Raw genomic sequence first — 22,346 nt, 5'->3', positions numbered from 1 at the left:
GTTAAAAAGCTTAGCAAAGATTTCAGAAGCTCCTTCCTGGCAGAGAGGTCAAGTTTCTAGATTAAAGTAAAAATTAGAGCTGTGCCAACTAAATGCAACATTTGATCCTGATAAGAGACAAAAAACAATAAAATGAGGAAGTCTAAAATATTTTTTCATTGAATTTTCAGAAAGAGATGAGGGAATGACTGGGGTAGAGAAATGTTTGAAAGGATAATGACTGAGAATTTTCTGATATTAATGATAGAGCTAAAAAGAAGAAGCCCTATGAACCACAGGAATAAGAATAAAATCACATTGAGGCACATCATTGTAAAACTGTAAAAAATCAAAGTAAAGAAAAAAACCGTAACGCAGCCAAGGAATAAAGGGAGGTTACCTTCAAAGAGGCAACAGATAAAAAGAGATTATTTTTCTATGAAAACAATGCAGACCAAAAGGCAATTGAGTATAACCTTTCAAAGAGCTGCAAGAAAAACCTTCCTGACCTATAATTTTGTGTCCTTTGATAGTATTCTTTCAAGAATGAAACAAATACTGAAAGAATTTTAATAGAAGAACTGCACCAAAATTGAAAAACATCAAAGCATCCTTCAGAAAAAAATGGAAAATGAACTCAGAAAAGAAGCTAAACTTGGATGAAGGAATTAAAAAAAATACAATGACTAAATATGAGGGAAAATCTAGATAAATACTGACATATAAAACAATGATTCTTAATTTTGATGCACTGATTAACTCTGACTTTTAACATGATTGCCAACATGGCTTTGTTTAACAGTACCACCTTAATATTTGTTTTCCATGTTTTCCCACTCAGACAATCTCTAGGCTAAGTATTCCATCCAAGAAATAAAACTGAATTTTAACAGTTGCTTAGTCAGTATATTAGAACATCATTATCTTTTGTTTGTTTGTCTCTTTGATACATTTGGGTATACAGTCTTCTGCACTTAGAAACTTCTGACTCCAACCAAATGAACCTATATTATGGAGGAATGGAAAGGATTTCTGGAGTCATATTTAGCTATGAAGATTTAAAAAACAAATTAATTTTTATAGAATAAAAATCAGGTAGGTCAGAAACCTTTCAAAAATTTTTCTTGTAGGCAGCACTTTAGTTCCTGGTGTTCTTGGTATGAAAATCTGTCTCCACACAGAACTGGAACAAACTGATTCATGATCTCTCAAAGCAGAGATTTCAAACAGATTACATGAAATCTTTTCTACCTTCTTCCCCTCTTTGTGAATGATAAGAAAGAAGTTAGGTAACTTTGATGTAATCCACAAGAGAAACTTTACGAAAGACATTTAAAAACTATGACTTTCTCTTTGACATTCAATAAGTATCCCAGTAAAAGGTCTCTGTGCTCAAAGTTTTAAGAAGGCTGCCATCCCTGAAAGAGCTTGTGAACTCTGACCTTTCTTCATTTGGATGAACAGCAGATAAAAAGTTTGTTTTCCTCATACGAGCTCATTACTGTTTCATCAAACATACTTCCTAGAAAACATACAGTACCTATTTTTAAATAAAGTTTTATTCTAATTACAAAGTAAACAGATAAACTTTCAAAAGCCTTGACAAATAAATAAAATTTTGAAAAAAAATTTTAATGTTATACTAGTTAAATTCATAGCCTCAAGTTAACCATGGTTATTTTTTGGTATATATCATTATCATCTCTGTCCCTGCCTGTCCATTTCTCTCTCTCAGACTACACAACCATACACACACACACACACGATCAGTGAAACATCATTATCTTTTGAGAGAACAGATAATGATAAGCAACATGTAATGCACAGTTAATATATATCAGAAACCTCAATAACTTCCTTACAAATTTAATTAATACACAAACAACTAATAGGACCTATTATTATTATTCATCTTCCAGAGAAAATAAAATTGAAGTTTGGAGAAATCATGTGTCAACATAGCAACAATTGGTTGAGCCATGATTCAAAACCAGCTCACTATACCTTTAAATAAGATTTGTTTAGGTTATTATTACTATTACTATTATTATTATCCAAGTTACTCAGTCAGTCTTCAAGAATAGAACTTATCTTATCTGACCTTCTTTTATTTATACACACTTAGGATTTTCTTGTTCTTTATTCTTATATATCACTTGTCAGTGAACATCATGAAAGGGTATTTCTGGATATAGCACCTGATTATGACTTAAGAACAAAGTAGCAGAAGTTTTAGATCACATGTAAATAATTTTATTCACAATGCTATGCTGTCTTCCAGAAAATGTATATTATTTCCACTATTTTTTTTTGGCCATGCCACTGGCTTGCGGGATCTTAGTTCCCAACCAAGGATTGAATCTGGGCACTCGGCAGTGAAAGCGTGGAGTCCTAACCACTGGACGGCCAGAAAATTCCCCACTTCCACTAATGTTAATACATGCTGATTACAGTTTTTGCATCTTAATTGATGACTCTCCAAATATGTATAATATACCATGTCTGAAATAAGAGTTGTGGACACACACACAGTATGACTAAGTTACTCTATGTCTCTTAAAATGGATATCTTCAAAATCTTCATTCCATTGGTTATTTAGATTGCGGGTATGTTAAAATGTACTTGGAGATTATTAAAAACCTAGGGTTTCCCAGGGGTTAAGAAGGGGGAGAAGACTCAAATCAACAGAATTAGAAATGAAAAAGGAGAAGTAACAACTGATACTGCAGAAATACAAAGGATCATGAGAGATTACTACAAGCAACTCTATGCCAATTAAATGGACAACTTGGAAGAAATGGGCAAATTCTTAGAAAAGCACAACCTTTTGAGACTGAACCAGGAAGAAATAGAAAATATAAACAGATGAATCACAAGCACTGAAATTGAAACTGTGGTTAAAAATCTTCCAACAAACAAAAGCCCAGGACCAGATGGCTTCACAGGTGACTTCTATCAAACATGTAGAGAAGAGCTAACACCTATCCTTCTCAAACTCTTCCAAAATGTAGCAGAGGGAGAAACACTCCCAAACTCATTCTATGAGGCCACCATCACCCTGATACTAAAACCAGACAAAGATGCCACAAAGAAAGAAAACCACAGGCCAATATCACTGATGAACATAGACGCAGAAATCCTCAACAAACTACTGGCAAAGAGAATCCAACAGCACATTAAAAGGATCATACACCATGATCAAGTGGGGTTCATCCCAGGAATGCAAGGATTCTTCAATATACGCAAATCAATCAATGTGATAAACCATATTAACAAATTGAAGGGGAAAAACCATATGATCATCTCAATCGATGCAGAAAAAGCTTTCGACAAAATTCGACACCCATTTATGATAAAAACCCTCCAGAAAGTAGGCATAGAGGGAACTTTCCTCAACATAATAAAGGCCATATATGACAAACCCACAGCCAACATCGTTCTCAATGGTGAAAAACTGAAAGCATTTCCTCTAAGATCAGGAACAAAACAAGGTTGTCCACTCACACCACTATTATTCAACATAGTTTCAGAAGTTTTAGCCACAGCAATCAGAGTAGGAAAAGAAATAAAAGGAATCCCAATCAGAAAAGAAGTAAAGCTGTCACTGTTTGCAGATGACATGATACTATACATACAGAATCCTAAAGATTCCACCAGAAAACTACTAGAGCTAATCAATGAATTTGGTAAAGTAGCAGGATACAAAATTAATGCACAGAAATATCTTGCATTCCTATACACTAATGATGAAAAATCTGAAAGAGAAATTAAGGAAACACACCCATTTACCATTGCAACAGAAAGAATAAAATACCTAGGAATAAACCTACCTAAGGAGACAAAAGACCTGTATGCAGAAAACTATAAGACACTGATGAAAGAAATTAAAGATGATACAAACAGTTGGAGAGGTATACCATGTTCTTGGACTGGAAGAATCAACATTGTGAAAATGACTCTACTACCCAAAGCAATCTACAGATTCAATGCAATCCCTATCAAACTACCACTGGCATTTTTCACAGAGCTCGTACAAAAAATTTCACAATTTGTATGGAAACACAAAAGACCCCGAATAGCCAAAGCAATCTTGAAAAAGAAAAACAGAGCTGGAGGAATCAGGCTCCTAGACTTCAGACTATACTACAGAGCTTCAGTAATCAAGATAGTATGGTACTGGCACAAAAACAGAAATATAGATCAATGGAACAGGATAGAAAGCACAGAGATAAACCCATGCACATATGGTCACCTTATTTTTTGATAAAGGAGGCAAGAATAAACAATGGAGAAAAGACAGCCTCTTCAATAACTGGTGCTGGAAAAACTGGACAGCTACATGTAAAAGAATGAAATTAGAACACTCCCTAACACCATACACAAAAATAGACTCAAAATGGATTAAAGACCTAAGTGTAAGGCCAGACACTATCAAACTCTTAGAGGAAAACATAGGCAGAACACTCTATGACATAAATCACAGCAAGATCCTTTTTGACTCACCTCCTAGAGAAATGGAAATAAAAACAAAAATAAACAAATTGAACCTAATGAAACTTCAAAGCTTTTGCACAACAAAGGAAACCATAAACAAGACGAAAAGACAACCCTCAGAATGGGAGAAAATATTTGCAAAAGAAACAACTGACAAAGGATTAATCTCCAAAATTTCCAAGCAGCTCATGCAGCTCAATATAAAAAAAAACAAACAACACAATCCAAACATGGGTAGAAGACCTAAATCGACATTTCTCCAAAGAAGATATACAGATTGCCAACAAACACATGAAAGGATGCTCAAGAACACTAATCATTAGAGAAATGCAAATAAAAACTACAATGAGGCATCACCTCACACCAGTCAGAATGGCCATCATCAAAAAATCTACAAACAATAAGTGCTGGAGAGGGTGTGGAGAAAAGGGAACCCTCTTGCACTGTTGGTGGGAATGTAAATTGATACAGCCTCTATGGAGAACAGTATGGAGGTTCCTTAAAAAACTAAAAATAGAACTACCATATGACCCAGCAATCCCACTACTGGGTATATACCCTGAGAAAACCATAATTCAAAAAGAGTCATGTGCCTTTTCCTCAGTTTCCGCTAAGGTGCTCGGTCCTTCTGAGGAAGCTAAGGCCGCGTTGGGGTGAGACCCTCACTTCATCCGGCGACTAGCACCGCGCCCGGCAGACCCTGCCTAGCACTCGCCCGCACCATGGCCTCCATCTCGGAGCTCGCTTGCATCTACTCTGCCCTCATCCTGCACGACGATGAGGCGACGGTCACGGAGGATAAGATCAATGCCCTCATTACAGCAGCCGGTGTAAATGTTGAACCTTTCTGGCCAGGCTTGTTTGCAAAGGCTTTGGCCAATGTCAACATCGGGAGCCTCATCAGGAGCCTCATCAGCAGCTGGTGCTGCACCAGCAGGAGGTCCTGCCCCCTCCACCACTGCTGCCCCAGCTGAGGAGAAGAAAGTGGAAGCAAAGAAAGAAGAATCTGAAGAGTCTGATGATGACATGGGCTTTGGTCTTTTTGACTAAACCTCTTTAGTAGCACGTTCAATAAAAAGCTGAGCTCTTTAAAAAAAAAAGAGTCATGTACCACAATGTTCATTGCAGCTCTATTTACAAGAGCCAGAACATGGAAGCAACCTAAATGTCCATCAACAGATGAATGGATAAAGAAGATGTGGCACATATACACCATGGAATATTACTCAGCCATAAAAAGAAACGAAAGTGAGTTATTTGTAGTGAGTTGGTTGGAAATAGAGTGTGTCACGCAGAGTGAAGTAAGTCAGAAAGAGAAAAACAAATACCATATGCTAACACATATATATGGAATCTAAAAAAAAAAAAAACGTTCTGAAGAACCTAGGGGGCAGGACAGGAATAGAGACCCAGATGTAGAGAATGGACTTGAGGACATGGGGAGGGGGAAGGGTAAGCTGGGATGAAGTGAGAGAGTGGCATGGACATATATATACTACAAATGTAAAATAGATAGCTAGTGGGAAGCAGCCACATAGCACAGGGAGATCAGCTCGGTGCCTTGTGACCACCTAGTGGGGTGGGATAGGGAGGATGGGAGGGAGACACAAGAGGGAGGAGATAAAGGGATATATGTATATATATAGCTGATTCACTTTGTTATAAAGCAGAAACTAACACACCATTGTAAAGCAATTATACTCCAATAAAGATGTGAAAAAAAAAAAATAAGGGGATAGGGTGGAGAGAAATGTGTGTGACTATAAAAGAACAGTATGAAGATCTTCATGGTGATTAATGTAGTGATACAATATTTTCAAATAAGGTCATATTCTGACATTCTGGGTAGTTTTGGGGGACATTATTCAACCCTTTACACATAGTCTGCTTAATTTCTTGCCATGATTCTGACTTTGGTTGCTCTCCAGTCCCTTAAAATAATTGCTTTTACATTGTTTACATTTTTTATTATTGTTTTTGGATAAGTGGTAAGTCTAATACAAGCTACTTTTCTATGAACCTAACGGACTTTCTACTCCAATTTTCTTTTCTCAAAGAAAAAAGAAAAAGGGCACCTGATAGTTGCTGCCATCTATCAGCTACATTCCCCAGAGTACGTTGCACAATGTAATACGTATGATAAAGGCTCAAATATTGTTAGATTAGGTGCATCCAGGCATGTTTCCATTACTAAATTAAAATATTATATTGTTATGGTGTTTTTGTGTCTTTGTCTGCCACAAAGTTGAGTGTATCTTTGTAGGTTCGTTGCCTCACTCAGCATCTGGTGTATAGAAAGAGCTCAAAAATCATTTATTTAATAAAGTCTGTAGTTGAATGAATGGAGAGAAAAGGAAATAATTATAATGATCTCAATGTTATGAAGACACAAGGAACCTACTCAGATATATGACATCAAGAAGAAAGGAAAAGAACGTGATTTGAGTCTGACTCTAATAAAACTAATTATTTTGATTAAAATAGCAAAATTCAATAAACACCAATTATGTGCCGGGCAATATGATAAATACATTTTACAGATTGTGCATTTTAAATTTAATTTCATGAGATATTATTCATAGGCCTTTGTTTTGTTGATCAGCTGGACTCCTAGAGAGAGCATCCTGCCTGAGATGACTCAACTAACTGCTACTTAGAACTCTTTTTTTCTTTAAAATAAATTTATTTATTTATTTATATTTTTTAGTTTTGGCTGCATTGGGTCTTCATTGCTGCGCACGGGCCATCTCTAGTTGCGGCGTGCAGGCTTCTCATTGTGGTGGCTTCTCTTGTTGCAGAGCATGGGCTCTAGGCGTGCAGGCTTCGGTAGTTGTGGCACATGGACTCAGTAGTTGTGGCTTGGGGGCTCTAGAGCACAGGCTGAGTAGTTGTGGTGCACCGGCTTAGTTGCTCCGCTGCATATGGGATCTTCCTGGACCAGGGCTCGAACCCGTGTCTCCTGCATTGGCAGGCAGATTCCTAACCACTGTGCCACTAGGGAAGTCCAACTTAGTACTCTTACTCTAGAAAGTATATTCAATTTTCTCCCATGGGTTATGATTTAATTTTGAAATCAGTTTAATTTTCTTGACCATTTTAATATACAAAACCTAAGCCTGGGAGCAATTGACTCAGTGAATTGATAAATTTGACCTAATTTGCATGTGAAAAACTGGGCTCAGACTTATGAATGGCACTCTATTTTGCCTGTAAGAAGAAGCCTGAGAAGTTTTGCATCCTAGGTATATTAAATTGGTCTGTTCTGCTCTATGTAAATAGAGACAGAATAAACATGTCAAAAGCTGGGCTGAACTGGAGAGAGCTCATCTGGCAGCTGTGTCAGAGTAGTGATTAAGACAACAAACCAAATGAATGTAACAGTCAAGCCTTTAATCACTTGTAGCAATAGACTAAATAGAGAAAGTTCTAACTCTCCCAGTGTCCCATTCTTCCCCATGGAAGAGTGCTGGGTATGGGTCAAATATATCAAAACAGATCAGGGTGGGTGGCATGGTCTCATGGCTGAGGGAGTTCTCAACAAAGGATTCCTGCATTTTATGGACTCAGGGGCAAGGAGAAGAGCTAGGAGTAGAGAAGTGATGAGTAATGACTCAGAATGGAAAAAAGTCTCTTGAGTTCCCTTGCTTTCCCTCTATAAGGAGGTCTCAACAGAAGCACCTGAGGAAGCTCTCAGGGGTGGGCCATTAATAGAGGTCTCTGAATGGAGATGTCAGGGCTAGGAATGCAATTGCACAAGAAAATGGCCAGCAAGGTGGACCTGAGTCCAACTCTCTTCAGAGACTACAATGCATTGTCTGTGCACCATTTTTGGTGTAGGCAGGGCAGCTTTCCCCATGAAGCATGTCAGAAAAAGCCTTTGTAGTTTTCTATGGTCAGCACTGAAAGATCACAGGTAGGATTTTGGCCTGGAGCCAAACTCTTCAATTCAGTTATCATTTATTGATATTTTAAAGGCAAGTAATTTACAACTATGCCTAAATTGTTCATTATGCTACAGGGAATGTATTCTTTCATCAAAACTATGTGTTGTACATGCAGAATGCTAACTAAAATAGTTCAGCTGCTATTCACGTATTTTGGGTTGAAAGAAAATGCACATGTGACTTTACTGGAACAAGGGGAGAGCTGCATGGTTTTGCAGTGAAAAGTTGATTAAAAATTTCACATAGAGCCATTATCACAATGCAAACTATGGAATTGTAAAGTGATACATGCATTTTTTTAGATCAATTAAACATGACAATTATATATCTCAAGGCATGTGATAATGTGATATGATATTTCTTTGAATATATTTCCTTTTACATAAGTGCAAAGAAATAAGTGATAAACAAATGACATAGTAAAAACTTAAAATGAATTACTTTGTAAAAAAAAATTTTTTTTGGCCACACTGTGCAGCTTGCGGGAACTTAGTTCACCAACCAGGGACTGAACGCTGTCCCCCAGCCGTGGAAGTGAGGAGTCCTAACCACTGGACCCCCAGGGAATTCCCTGTAAAATTTTATAGTCTGTTTTTTTTAAAACCTAGGAAAAGACATTCCTTTGCTCTTTTTATGCAACTCTGTCAGAATCATGGATTTCTTTTACTCTATCAGTGGAAAAATTTTAAAAAATGTTTTTTAATTTATTTACATTTTAAATTTCCAATTTTCTCCAGAAAAAAAGTACTAGGTTGACTTGGATTAAAAAAACTGCTATAATTAAATGTTCCTCTATTGACTAAGCTAAAATGGGGAAAAACTAGAAAAGAAAATCAGTCATTTTCTAAAATACACAACAAATTATGTAGACTCTAAATATAAACCTAAAATATAAAAACATACCCCAACTGGATCTCAGCAAAATATTCAGAGTTGGTAGCTTAGGCATTAAATGCACTGTCTTGCTTCTATTTCTGACACATACACATTTTTATATAGATATATGTAGATATAGATATACAATATTAGGTACATATGCATATATATGTACATGTGGTAATTAACAATTACTTGAATGACAGTTCAGGGGTATGAGGCATGCAAAGGGAACCCATATATTAGGTTTTTTATGTTTGTGCTCCTAACTTGAAAATGAGATATAAATTTTCAGAGATAATTTCCTCATAAGTTTACTTCTTTTTATTGAACTAATTAAACATATTTAAGCCTTTCATGTCATAACCATTGTAGGAATTATTGAACATTTTAAGGTGTGATGTTAATAGGCATTTATTATGTTTGTAAAATAATGGGACTAGTTTCTGACATCTACAGAAGGCATCAAACTCATATAATTTAACGTTGCTATTGGATATTTCTCATTATGATTTCGTTAAATGGTAGGGAGGAAAATGATCTATCTTTATTTACTCTTAAAAAATTGAAGGGCCAGCACAGCAACATAGCTTTCTTGGGAGTATATTGCAGTTTTTTTAATTACAAAAATGTTGAATAGTACAGTGAGTCCTTGTGGAAAGAAAAATGTTTTGTTATGCCCAGAATATTTAATAAAAGAGGCAGAAAAAATAATTTCCCTCAGAGTAGTACAATGAAATAATTGAAATTTCATCATGCTTCCAAACACATATCAGCTCCTATGATGTGATAGGCAGGAACAAAGTATATAAAAATAACAAAGTATATAAAAGTAAGTTGTGATGGTGTCTGGCTTTGTGTGTATGTGTATTTGCAAACAATGTGTGAGAGGGAGACAAAATATCAGAGATCTTTGTGAAAGAAAATGTTTTAAAACATATATTGTGTCCATTTCTGATTTATCTTAGCATTTCTTGGTTACTAAAATTACAGAAGATAGCAGGTAATAGTAATTTTCTTTCATCAAGAAAACATCTGGTTTGTATTATATGTGAAGACAATGTGTCAAATTATCAAATCACATTCACATGAATCTCACACATTATCATTTAAACTAGTGATTTAAGAACTACAGGCTTATAACACAGAGGTGAACCATTCTTTGGGAAACTTTGATCCTGTTAGACATGGCTCCCTATAAAAGGCCCTTCCTTTCTTGTATTGAACCAATGTCTGATTTCAGATTTAATGCAAATTACATTTTGATAGTGGGATAACGCCATTTTATTTTCCCATTAACTGCACAGTTTGTTTTTTATTCATTTCAATAGATGTAGAAGAAGTATTTGACAAAATCCAATACTCTTTCATGATACAAAATCAACAAACTGAGATTTGAAGGAATTTTTTCAACCTGATAAATGATAGCTATGAAAATCCCACAACTAATATCTTACTTGATGGTGAAGGACTCAACGCTTTCCCCCTAAGTTAGGAACAAGACAATGAAACTTTCTCTCGTCACTTGTATTCAACATTGTACTGGACATTTTAGCCAGGACAAATAGGCAAGAAAAAGAAATAAAAGGCATTCAAATTAGAAAAACTATATTTGTAGATGAAATGATCTTATATATAGAAAATCCTATGGAATCCACGTAAAAAACTATTCAAACTAATAAACAAGTTCATCTAGGTTACAGATCAATCTACAAAAAATCAGTTGTACTCTCTATACCAGCAATGTACAATCCAAAAATGAAATTTTAAAAAATATTTACCACAGCATTAAGAAGAATAAAATACTTAGGAAAAATAAAATAAGTGCTAAGTATACTTTGACAACTTCAAAACATTGTTGAAAGAAATTAAAGAAGGCCTAAATAAATGAAAAGATATTCTATGTTTATAAATTATAAGACGTATTGTGGTTAAGATGGAAATACCTCCTAAACTGATCTACAGATTCAGTGTAATCCCTATCAAAGTACCAGCTGCCTATTTATTTTTTGCAGAAATCAAAAAGTGGATGCTAATATTCATGTGGAATGTTAAGGGACACAGAATAGGCAAAACAACTTAGAAAAGAACAAAGTTGGAAGACTCACATTTCAGATTTCAAAACTTCTGACAAAGCCGTAGTAGCCAAGACAACATTAGACTGGCATAATAATAGAAATATTAATGACTGGAATAGACCTGAGAGTCCAGAAATGAACCCTTTCATTTATGGTTGATTGATTTTTGATAAGGATGCCAAGACATTTCAAAGATAGAAAGAATAGTCTCTTCAATAAACAGTGCCAGGGCAACTGGACAGTAAAAATTTAACTCAAAATGGATCACAGCTATAATATAAGAGCTAAAACTATAAAACTCCAGGTGAAAATGTAGGAGTATATCTTTGTGACCATGGTTCAGAAAAGGCTTCTTAGATATGACACCAAAAACACAAGTTATAACAGGAAATAAACATACAGACATATACATACACAGAACTTCATCAAAATTAATGATTTTTTTTTGCTTCAAAGGATTCCATCAATAAGGTGAGAGAACAACCCACAGAATGGGAAGAAATATTTGTAAATCATATATCTGATAAGGGACTTATATCTAGTATATACATAAAAGACCTCTGACAATGAAATAATAAAAGATCAAATAATACATTTTTTAAAATGGGCAAAGGATCTTATTGGACATTTCTACAATTGAACAAAAGGTACATGAAAAGATGGTCAACATTATTAACTATCAGGGAAATGCAAATTTAAACTATGAGATAGCACTTATCACTATGATGGCAATAATCAAGAAAACAGAAATGTGTTGCCAAAAACATAAAAAATTTGGAACTCTCATACACTACTGGTAGAATTGGTGCTTTTGACAATAGTCTCTAATTCCTCAAAAGGAAAAGTTTAAGTTATCATATATTCCAGAAATTCTTCTCCTAGATATATAACCAAGATAAAGGAAAACATATATCTACACAAAGAACTGTGCACTAATGTACACGGTAAAACATTCATAATAGAAAATGTAGAGATAGCAAAAATGTCCATAAACTAATGCATGGATAAATTAAATACATGGAATACATGTACATGCAATGGAATATTATTAGGCAACAAAAAGGAATGAAGTATTGATACATGCTAAGCAAAGGATGAAACTTAAAACGTTATAAGTGAAAGAAGTCAGTCACAAAAGATTGTACATTGCATGAAATGTCTAAAATAGGCAAATATATAGAGATAGAAGGTATCTTAGTGGTTGTCTAGGGCTGGGGAAGGGGTATAGGAAATTATTACTAATGTGTATCGAATTTCTTTTTGGGTGATGAAATGTTCTAAAATGAATTGCAATTATGGTTATAGCCATCCATGAGTACAATAAAACTCACTGATTTGTGTACTTTAAATGGGTAAATTCTATGTTATGCAAATTATATATTAATAAAGCTATTATGTTTAAAAGATAATAAATATTCAAAACAAAAAAATTGGAAGCAAATTCAATTTTCATAAAGGAAAGACTGCTTCATGTTTTTTTTTGGAATTTGTGGCCAGCGTTCAGGAGACATCAAAAATGTGTAAACAGCTGCATATTTCTAAAGAGAACTGAAAACTTTTAAAGATAGGTAAATAACCAGAATTTATTAATAGGAAGCCAATTACAACTGTCATCAGCGTCAGTCTACTCCTTCCTTCAAAAGGTATTCCATGAAATTATTGAAGTCATTATTCTTTTGCCTACTGGGAATATATATTGTTCCCACTGTCTTTGTGGAATGGTAAGATATTTCTCTATTTACCATGTCATGTGGGAGGACTACAAAAGACTCAATTATGGTGATCAGAAGTCACTACAAGAAGGTGAATTGTGCATCTGTTTTCACAGATGGCATCTGCTTTTGTGTGAGATTTCTTATTCTGTATCTCTTTTTTGAAGAAAAAAAATTGGCAAAATAAGAATCCTTGAGTTTCCTGTATGTCAAGTGGACTATGCGGAAGATGGCCAGGCATGAGCCCTCTTTTTGATATTCTTCCCAAAGAGGCTGCCTTCAGAAAACAAAAACAAAAGCAACCCCCCAAAAAACTTAGTTGTACTACTACAGGCAAGAGTTAAGCAGGGAGTCTTGGGAGAGTTCCACCTGAAGTGAATTTCCATCCTTCAAACCCTCTTAAACATCTCCCTTTTGTTCTACACCATTATTGTGTATCAGTAATTTGGAAGACTGCTTCACAGATAACAATGAGAATCAATCTTAGGGGAACCAACAGAGGACAGAGCAGCACTAATGAAATAAGTGTTAATTTCTTCCTTTTCTGCAGTCTCCCCAGTGCATTCCCCAAACTGGAAGAAAGTCACCCTGTAAATGGAAGATAGAAGTAGGTTTGGCCCCTTCCCTATTCAACTTCGGTTTAATGCGTGGGAAAGGATGAGTGTTAAATTACATATGTGACTGAAGATTTAACTTGGCTGATTTTATTACATTTAGGGTTTGGGAGTCTGCCTAAGGTATAAGGAAAGTCAAAGAGATTCAAAACGCACGATTTAAGATAGTGAGAGGAGAAAAATATAGAGTACTCATTTTTAAACAATATTTGTAAAAAGAAACAAAGTACAAGCCAAAGGGAACATAAGGAGATTCAGAAAACATAGGTTAAAAAAATTTATATCAGATGATCTCAGATTACATTGTAACTTCAATATCTTCATTGGTTTACAGCAAGTGGAGGGTATTGGTGAAGTTGGCTAGTTAGGGGAATGCAAAATGTTCATAATATTTAAATGGGAATTCCAGAGTGATTAATAAATGTTAAGGCTTAATTAACTTATAATGCACACTTTTTAGAAAGAATCTTAATATTCAGGTGACTCTCTCCATTAGTTTAAATGGAAATAAGGAGATGTGTTCGTCGGAGTTCACACATCTTTCTATTGCCAAAATTTTCTTATAAGCAAATAATGTTCCCGAGGATGTGTTAGACTTTAGGGGTGAAATGAAAAATATTCCAGATATTATCCCTTCAAGAAGCCTGTGGTATAGTAAAGACATTATATAAATAAGTTAAACAAACACATTAAATATTAATGAATTCTGCAGAATACTATGAAGGAAGCAAACAATGCTGAAAGTTAAAAACAAAACAAAACAAGTATATGGCTGAATTAACCTATTTTTTGGATGTTATCCAAAAAGCATCTCTAGGAGGTAAGATTGAAGCTGTGATTTGAAGAACAGTGATGAATTATTGTCTGTAAGGTGAAACATTCGCTGGGTTTGGAGTAGGAAAGAGCTCAGTACATGCCAGGAATGGACATAAATGAATAGAGGTGTGTGCAGGACATAGGGGGGATGCACACTGAGGGTGCAAGATAAAGGGGAAGAGCACTCGAAGTCTTTGAAAGGTTTTAGGTGAGCAGCTATGTGATTGCATTTAATTTGTACCATGACTGGTTACAGCATGGAGTATCCAAAATTTAGGGAGAAAAGAAGAAAGGACAATTAGGAGACCATAACAATAAAGAATGCAAGTGAAAATTTGGTGACTGGACCCATGTAGCCTCTATGGAAATGGATAGAATTTAAAATATATTTTCTAGGTAAATCATGTATGGATTAAAATCAAGGGGAAAATCAAGAACTAGATTTCTGACTTGGCCACTGAGAGCTTGATGGAGACATTTTTCAAGATAAGGGAGAAATGAGGGTGGGGACACAGCAGGTTTAAGGGTAGGAATCAAACATTCAATTGGGGTGTATTAGTTTAAATATACTTGTGTATGATCAAACTGAGATATAGAGTAGGCTATTGGATAGAGGAGACCCCTGATCTTTGTTCTAGATAGAAAAGCATTGGCATGGCATTGAGAGAAATATCTCATACAGAGCCACTGAAATTACTGATCCAGTAAGGAAACCTATACTGCATTTGCCAAGAAATACATGAGTTGTCACTGCTGCTTTGCTTTACAAGGGGTCTGAACATGCCTTAATCATTTCTGCTCCAGAGACATTACTCCATGTTTCCTGTTTATTTTTAACAAAATCAAATTAGTGGAGTCTAAGTTACGCAGCATTGCCCTTTTGTAAGGAAACTTGGAAAGTGAATATCTGCAGTTTCAGGTTTGTTAATGGGAGGCTACATGTGCTTCTCACTGAGATCCACAGAAGGGTCAACTCTCCAAACGAAGAAAAGGGGTTCAGATGCTACATACCCCCCCACGCATAGTTTATAAATGTTCAGTACAAGCCATCATGTTTGCTGTCTAAAATATATGTTCCTACCATACATAAATTTACCTTAACTCCTGAAAACACTCAGTACAATGAATCTATCCACTATATAATCAATAATACCCAGCTCATTCTCACAAGGCAGTGAACCAAAAATCACTAGATACTTCATCAGTTCCAAGATCAAAATATTTGATGATAGCCATTTCTTCTTTAGCCTTTTCATGCTCCCCTTTTGAAATAGTAGGAAAAGGAGGAGAAATGCCGTATTTAAAATGAAACAGCAAATAAAAGAGTATGAAAAGAAATTTTGTCCCAACGCTGTATTTGGTGAATATGGCTTTCCTCATCTATAACAGTTCATGTTCCTTTTACATTCTGTTGGTGCTTCACTGGTCAGAGTTCTTTACTTGATGACATGATTCAGTTATTCCTGAAGGTCCTGATTACTTGGAGCTCCTTGCTGTATAGGTTTTCATTAGCTTTGATTACTTTTAATGATGAACAATGGCAATATTGGAGGTTCTCCAAGAATCACCTTGATTCAATCCATGCTTCTTCCATTTCTTTATAAGGGTCAAGGTGAACACGCTAACCAATGCTAAAATACATTGTTTTGGTCACTATGAATACCCCAAATGGCCAGAGAGCACTTTTAGCTCCTAAACTAAAACAAACTTTGCTTTGTTCCTTAACGGAGGCAATTATAATTGGATATAAAAATCTCTAAGTAGGGGAATTCAGAGTCAATGAGATGGAAAAGAATAATTTGCTCATGAGTTATCAGGCACAGTTTTGGAAGATGCCAATTGCTTCAAACCCTTTGAATCCAAAGTAAATACATTAAAATATTGAAAAAAGTTCCACATATTTGCTTCCTTGTTCACAGCAAAACAAGAATCTATGATTTTAAGGATATTTTATCAAGTTAGTACATGGCAAATTTTTGGACACTCAACTCAATGCTCTAAATAGAACCAGTTAAGATTGTTGAAAAGATCAACTTGAAGAACATTTCTCTACAGGCAAATTGGTGTCAAAGTACACTCTGTTATATTACTTATTTATGTGTGAATTTGTGTATGTGTGTGCAAAATCCATAGAATATCCTATAACTTTTGATTCTAGCAGTAAGTTTTTATACCCAGATGAACATGTTTGATGATTCTTATTGAAGCAGCAGTATCTATAAATGAATAGCGTAAACTTCTGCCCTGTCCTTTAAGAATCCCATAGTTAAAAATGATTTCCAGTTTTAGTAACAAACATCTGCCAAATTGCCATTTTTCAATTTCTCTGTCTTTCAAAGGCTTTTGTAATATCTGTTTATAGTATACCTGTCGCCAAGCTGCTATTGCTGCTAAGACTTCAAATAACTATCACTTAGCCTCAAAACTGGTTGTACTGAAGATTCTGGACAAGGTTCAGAAGGTCACCTGGACCTTCAACTCTGCATTGAGATCTTTCTATTTAACACTCTATCCACTATTGATATCACTGATTTTACCTTTCCATTTTTATAAACCTCTTTAGAACTTAGAAAACAAGCTCAAACATTACTTCTGGGACAGACCATCATAGAGGAATACCTTACTTTCTGTCCTGATGATAGATACATGCAAAAACATCAAACACTTCATAGAACCTACTCTATCCCCAGCCCTGAATAGCTAGACCTACTTTATTGACAATTGTATGAACCTTGTAATTGGAAGCAAGCAAGAAATAAAAGAATTCTTCTGACCTTGGCACATCAAGTGAATAAAAGAAGGGAAAACTCTGATCTGTATCTAAGAAACAGCAACCACAACCATTAATAAAACATGGGTCAATGGGTCTCTCAGACTCTACTGAATTAAAGTAGCTGGATGAAAAAAGAAGCTTGAGGATGAAGACTAGTAGAGGAATATGGGCCACAGGAAAAAGAACAGAAAAGTATAAACCCTTCTAATCAACATTCATTAATCACAGGAAAGGAGATTTGAACATTAACAGATGATTTTTATGCACACTAGCACTTGAGAACCACTGATCTGAAAGAATGTATAATTAGCAAGCCCTTTAGACTATCTCTTTCAAATTGTAATTATCTCAGTCATGCTTTTGTCATATCCTGGAAAACAACCAATTTATTGTCAAATTATGAGATGAGTGCCTTATGTGCATATTTCATGTAAATGATTCAAGATAAATCCCAATGATTCAGAGCATGGATGCTAATACTAACATTGTGTTGTTAAAAAATTTGAGATCGTGAAAAATAATCTTTTCTCTAACATAGACAAATAGTATTTCCATATTATATTAAATTTAGGGGTGATATATTATGACATTCACTCTAAAGGTGTGCATGGTATTAGGTACTTTATTAGAGATACAAGAATATCTGGTTCAATTGAATTATAAATCAATCACAGGTAGATACAACAAACAGGCAATAACAAAAATAATTTTGTACCAACATTATTCAAAAGATGTTATTGCTTTTAATGATAAAGTATCAATCATATATAAAACATCAAAAATGTGTGCCTTTGGGAACTATTATTTAAATTCAAGAAAGAGAGCACATTTTTGTGTTATTTTTTTCTCAGTTTCTTTGAGATTTTCTTCTTTGAGAAGGTAAGAATTGCATCTGCTTTCAATAAAGTGATTGCTTATATGAGTGCTTACTTTGATTAATGATTTGAGTAAAAATTTTTAACTTGTAGGATCTGTGCTCTCTCTGACTTTTATATTCTTCAAAGAAAATTCAGATGGAGTTTTTTTCTTTTTTCTTTTACAATTCCAATGTGACTTTCCAAAAAACTAAGTTAGAGCTTGAGAAAAATAAACTCATAATTTAGGTAAAAGTAAAACATATCAGAGAACTGATACTTAAGAATAACTAAGAACTTTAAGAGTTAACCTTAAATTATGAAATATTAACCAGGAAAAAATATCTACTTTCTACTGAAGAGCTAACTGCATCTAAGCTATCTATGGACTATTGGCAATTCTTCTTTGTTTAAGAGACAACACAACTGAAAACTACAGAACAGATAAAGGCCTATTTCACAGATAAGTGACTGTCTTGGACAATGAAGTACTTGTAAAATGGAGTCTGGAGAGAGAGAGCTCCTTCACAGCTAAATGCCTGCTTCATAGTGCAGACACCATGGTGAAAAATGAAAAGCAGAAGAGCTGCTCTGGAGGAAAGTTGTTTGATTCCATAACAGGTTTTTACTATTTAGATGGAATAAAAAGTTGTCAGACTCATCTATTAAAGCTTAGTGTTGAGCAAGAGAAAGAGAGAAAGGTTGTAAAACAAAACTTAGTCTATATGCTAGTTGAGAGTTGTCTAAATCAATTTCAATATATTCTAGAAAGTTTGGATATTGCAGCAAAGTTTCCGGCCATAAGACTTGAATTAAATAAATATGTTTTTAATATTGGAAAGAAATAATTAATTATGTGATATTATTTCTTGGCATAGCATCTTATGGAATAATGATTAAAGCCTCCTCCAACAGGATTTGATAGAATTTGAACCTTGTTAACATTATGAAAAAATAATACAATATAATAAGTTCATTGAAAAAATCTGAGATTACACAAAGCTTGTCAAAAATGGATATACAATAACAATCAACTGTGCATTCTTGTCTACATAATACTAATATTCATTTCAATTTTTTATAAAGAAAGTAAACTCAATGTTTCAATAATTGACCATATAATAGGTTTGGACTTATAAGTTCCATCATACAATTTTTCTTATTTAGATTGTTGGTATAGATTTCCAGAATACAGGTTGCATATATTCAAAATGCTATTGGAGTGCCTTGGTTTCTTAAGTTTTTATCATATGTTTTTATGTCCTCTTTTATATCTTTTATTATTTCTATCTTTGTTGCTAAACATCTCTTTCCCCAGTTCATATTTAATGTAATAATTTCTTTTGTGATTGATTCTATAAATTATATTAACTTTTGTGTGCCTTGTCAATTTATTTTCTCTCATGTCTTTTGATTGTGAATGTACGTTATGGTGCAAAACAATGATAAAAATAATAAGTAACATTTCATTACATTCTCAAAAGAACCCTATAGTCTGGGGTAAACTTTTATCTCTCTTTTAGAAATCAGAAGATTGAGACACAAGAAGTTAAAGTAATTACCAATAAGAGCCAGAATTCAGAGTTTTTGCTATTTTATCCCACATATACAAAAGTGTGTGATTTTATCCTTCGAATATAATCCTCATGTCCCAATGTTTTCACACTGTAAATTATTATAACAAATTATAATTATTATTAACAAATTGTAACTGCCACTTAATTCAGAAAGAAATATTATTTTACTGATTTATTGAAGACATTTAGGGGAAATGGCTTATAAACTATGCTCTAGTGCAAAAGAAAATATTAAATATCATAGGTTTAGTTGCTGATTGTTTTATGCATTTGAATGTAGTGTTTTAAATTGTATAGTTTAAAATATGTTTATTAAAGTGGAAAACTATATTCTTAGCTTTAATGAACATCTCAACTCTTCAGAATTAATTCTGATAAACACATTCCAAGAGATTTGCTTCATCATCTTCTCATTTAAATCATCTTCAGTGACACACCGTTTAATAAGGTAAGTTATGCAGGTACTGACAGTTAAAATTCTGTATTTATCACAGGCATTTTTAATTTGACTAACATAATAAATCTTATTCATACCAATGTCACTATCTTTTAGAGAAATTAATAAGCCATCAATACTTCAAACATGGCATTGGTGTTATTATTCATGAACTATGGAGTCCTTTCATTTGTTTATTGAGTTTATAAATATTTCCTTCCTAGAATATATTTTAAGTAATTTTTATTTCATATTTTGGTTCTATTTCAGGTTCTATTTCCAAGGAAAAAATGTTTTTAACAAAATAATCTTTTGACATCAAAATTTTTTTCCTTGCTACCTTTTAGGAAAAATCTATTAAAGTTTAACAAATATAGAAAATAGCACACAAATCACAAACATTTTGCTTGATGGAGTTTCACAAAGTAAACACATCACTTATAGCCCCAGGATCCAGAAGCCCTTTGATGTTCCCTCCAAGTCACAATCCCCATAATAGAAACCAGTATCCTGACTTAAACAACATAAATTAGTTTTCCTGTTTATGGATATTATTTATAAATAATTATATAGCATCTACCTTTTTGTGTGGTTTATTTCCCTCATTATTTACAAATATGAAAAATGTTAATATTACAACCACGGAAAATTTAACATGATTCCCAATGCAGAATACCTACGTAGTTGAAGGAATACTCAAATAGATAACTTTCTGAAAAACGTGTAGCTCATAGATTATAATTAATCTTTGTCTATGCCAGTTGCCAGTGGACTAAGTAGTTTCTTAAAAGTAATACTACAATTCTTTGTGTTAAAATGTCACAAATTAAATACAATTTGTGAACACTTTAATAGAAACTATATTTGAGCCACTAAACATTAAAAATACCATAAAATGTATTGTTCCAATGAAATACATTTGCCTATTTTGTGTTATTACATATCCATTACTTTGAATTCCAAAATTATTTTAGCTAAAATTTAAGTTATAAAATGTTAAGCTTCATTAGTTTTGATGAATAATGTGATTTGCATAATTTAGACATCATATGATATTTTGTTTGTTATTAATGAAAACACAGTAATATTCTAATTCATGCATTTCATTTGAAGAAATACCTTTTTAAATTCCCTCAGTGCCACCCTGTGGCCAGCATTGCTCAGTTTTTCTTCAAGATATATGGCACATTGTCTGACTATGATTTAGTGGAAGAGCCAGTATGCTTCGTTATAATAAAATTAATAAAGCTAATTTCTTATAATTTTTAGGTGTTAACGTAAATATAAATGTAGGTACCAACAGGAAGTACAGCTGCCAGCAGAGAAGTTGAACATTGATGAGGCAATGAAAATTATAGAAGACAAGATTAGAGTAAGGAAAAGATTCTGCCACTGATCTTTCCCTGGAGTTTTGGCCTTCCTGGGCACTGGCAAGGGGCTGAAAGTTCTAAGCAAAGCTGGGTGTAAAGTCAGCTTTACAGATGATGATGCATCATCTGTAAAGCAGATGATTTATGTGGGAAGCAGATGATGCATGTGGGAAGCCAGCACAGCTAATGCTGGAAACCAGGTGGTCTCAAGAACATATTAGTTTTTCCCCTCAGGACATCTGCTGAATAATAGAACATTGTGCAGTATTAAACTAAAAGCCTAAATATAAAAATCTCTGAAAAACCAAATGAAATTTTTCATCATTTTCACTCAGAATATAGTTAAGAGCCTCCTAGGGAGCAGTTTCTTCCAGAAGAAATTACACTTTTAGTTAAAAAGCCTGGAAGTCAGGTGCCAAGTCTTAGGTAGACTGGGCTCCCCTAGAACTGCAAATTAGTCTCAAATCACCACAATCTCCGGTTGGGAAAGTAACCAGCCATACCCTACTTGACCAAGGAAGGGAAGGGTTAACTCTGCCAGGGAAAGAGATTATCCTGAACTTGTGCAACTTTTTCATACATATTCTTTGGCCTTTGAAAAAAATCGCTATACATGTTAAGAATATGAGCAAAACCACGGAGAAAGCACAGAAAATAAAAACCACTTCATAGGTGATCCAGGTATCAGTTTGGCTGTCAAGGACACTGAAGGAATATCATTATACTATTCAAGTAAATACAGAAAAATATGAAGAAATATTTTAAAATATAAAGAATTTCACTAGAAAATAAGAATATCTAAACATGAAACAAATATTCCTT

General features: G+C 34.1%; 1 pseudogene; it reads left to right on the top strand.

The window, feature by feature from the left end:
- The first annotated feature begins 5,089 nt into the window (after positions 1 to 5,089).
- On the top strand, positions 5,090 to 5,574 carry LOC132366633 (large ribosomal subunit protein P1-like; annotated as a pseudogene).
- Positions 5,575 to 22,346: the final 16,772 nt, after the last annotated feature.

This window comes from Balaenoptera ricei, chromosome 5 (assembly GCF_028023285.1).
Source record: "Balaenoptera ricei isolate mBalRic1 chromosome 5, mBalRic1.hap2, whole genome shotgun sequence".
Taxonomy (NCBI): domain Eukaryota; kingdom Metazoa; phylum Chordata; class Mammalia; order Artiodactyla; family Balaenopteridae; genus Balaenoptera; species Balaenoptera ricei.
The sequence above is the reverse complement of the archived record's forward strand: the minus strand, read 5'-3'. Positions and strand labels throughout refer to the sequence as shown.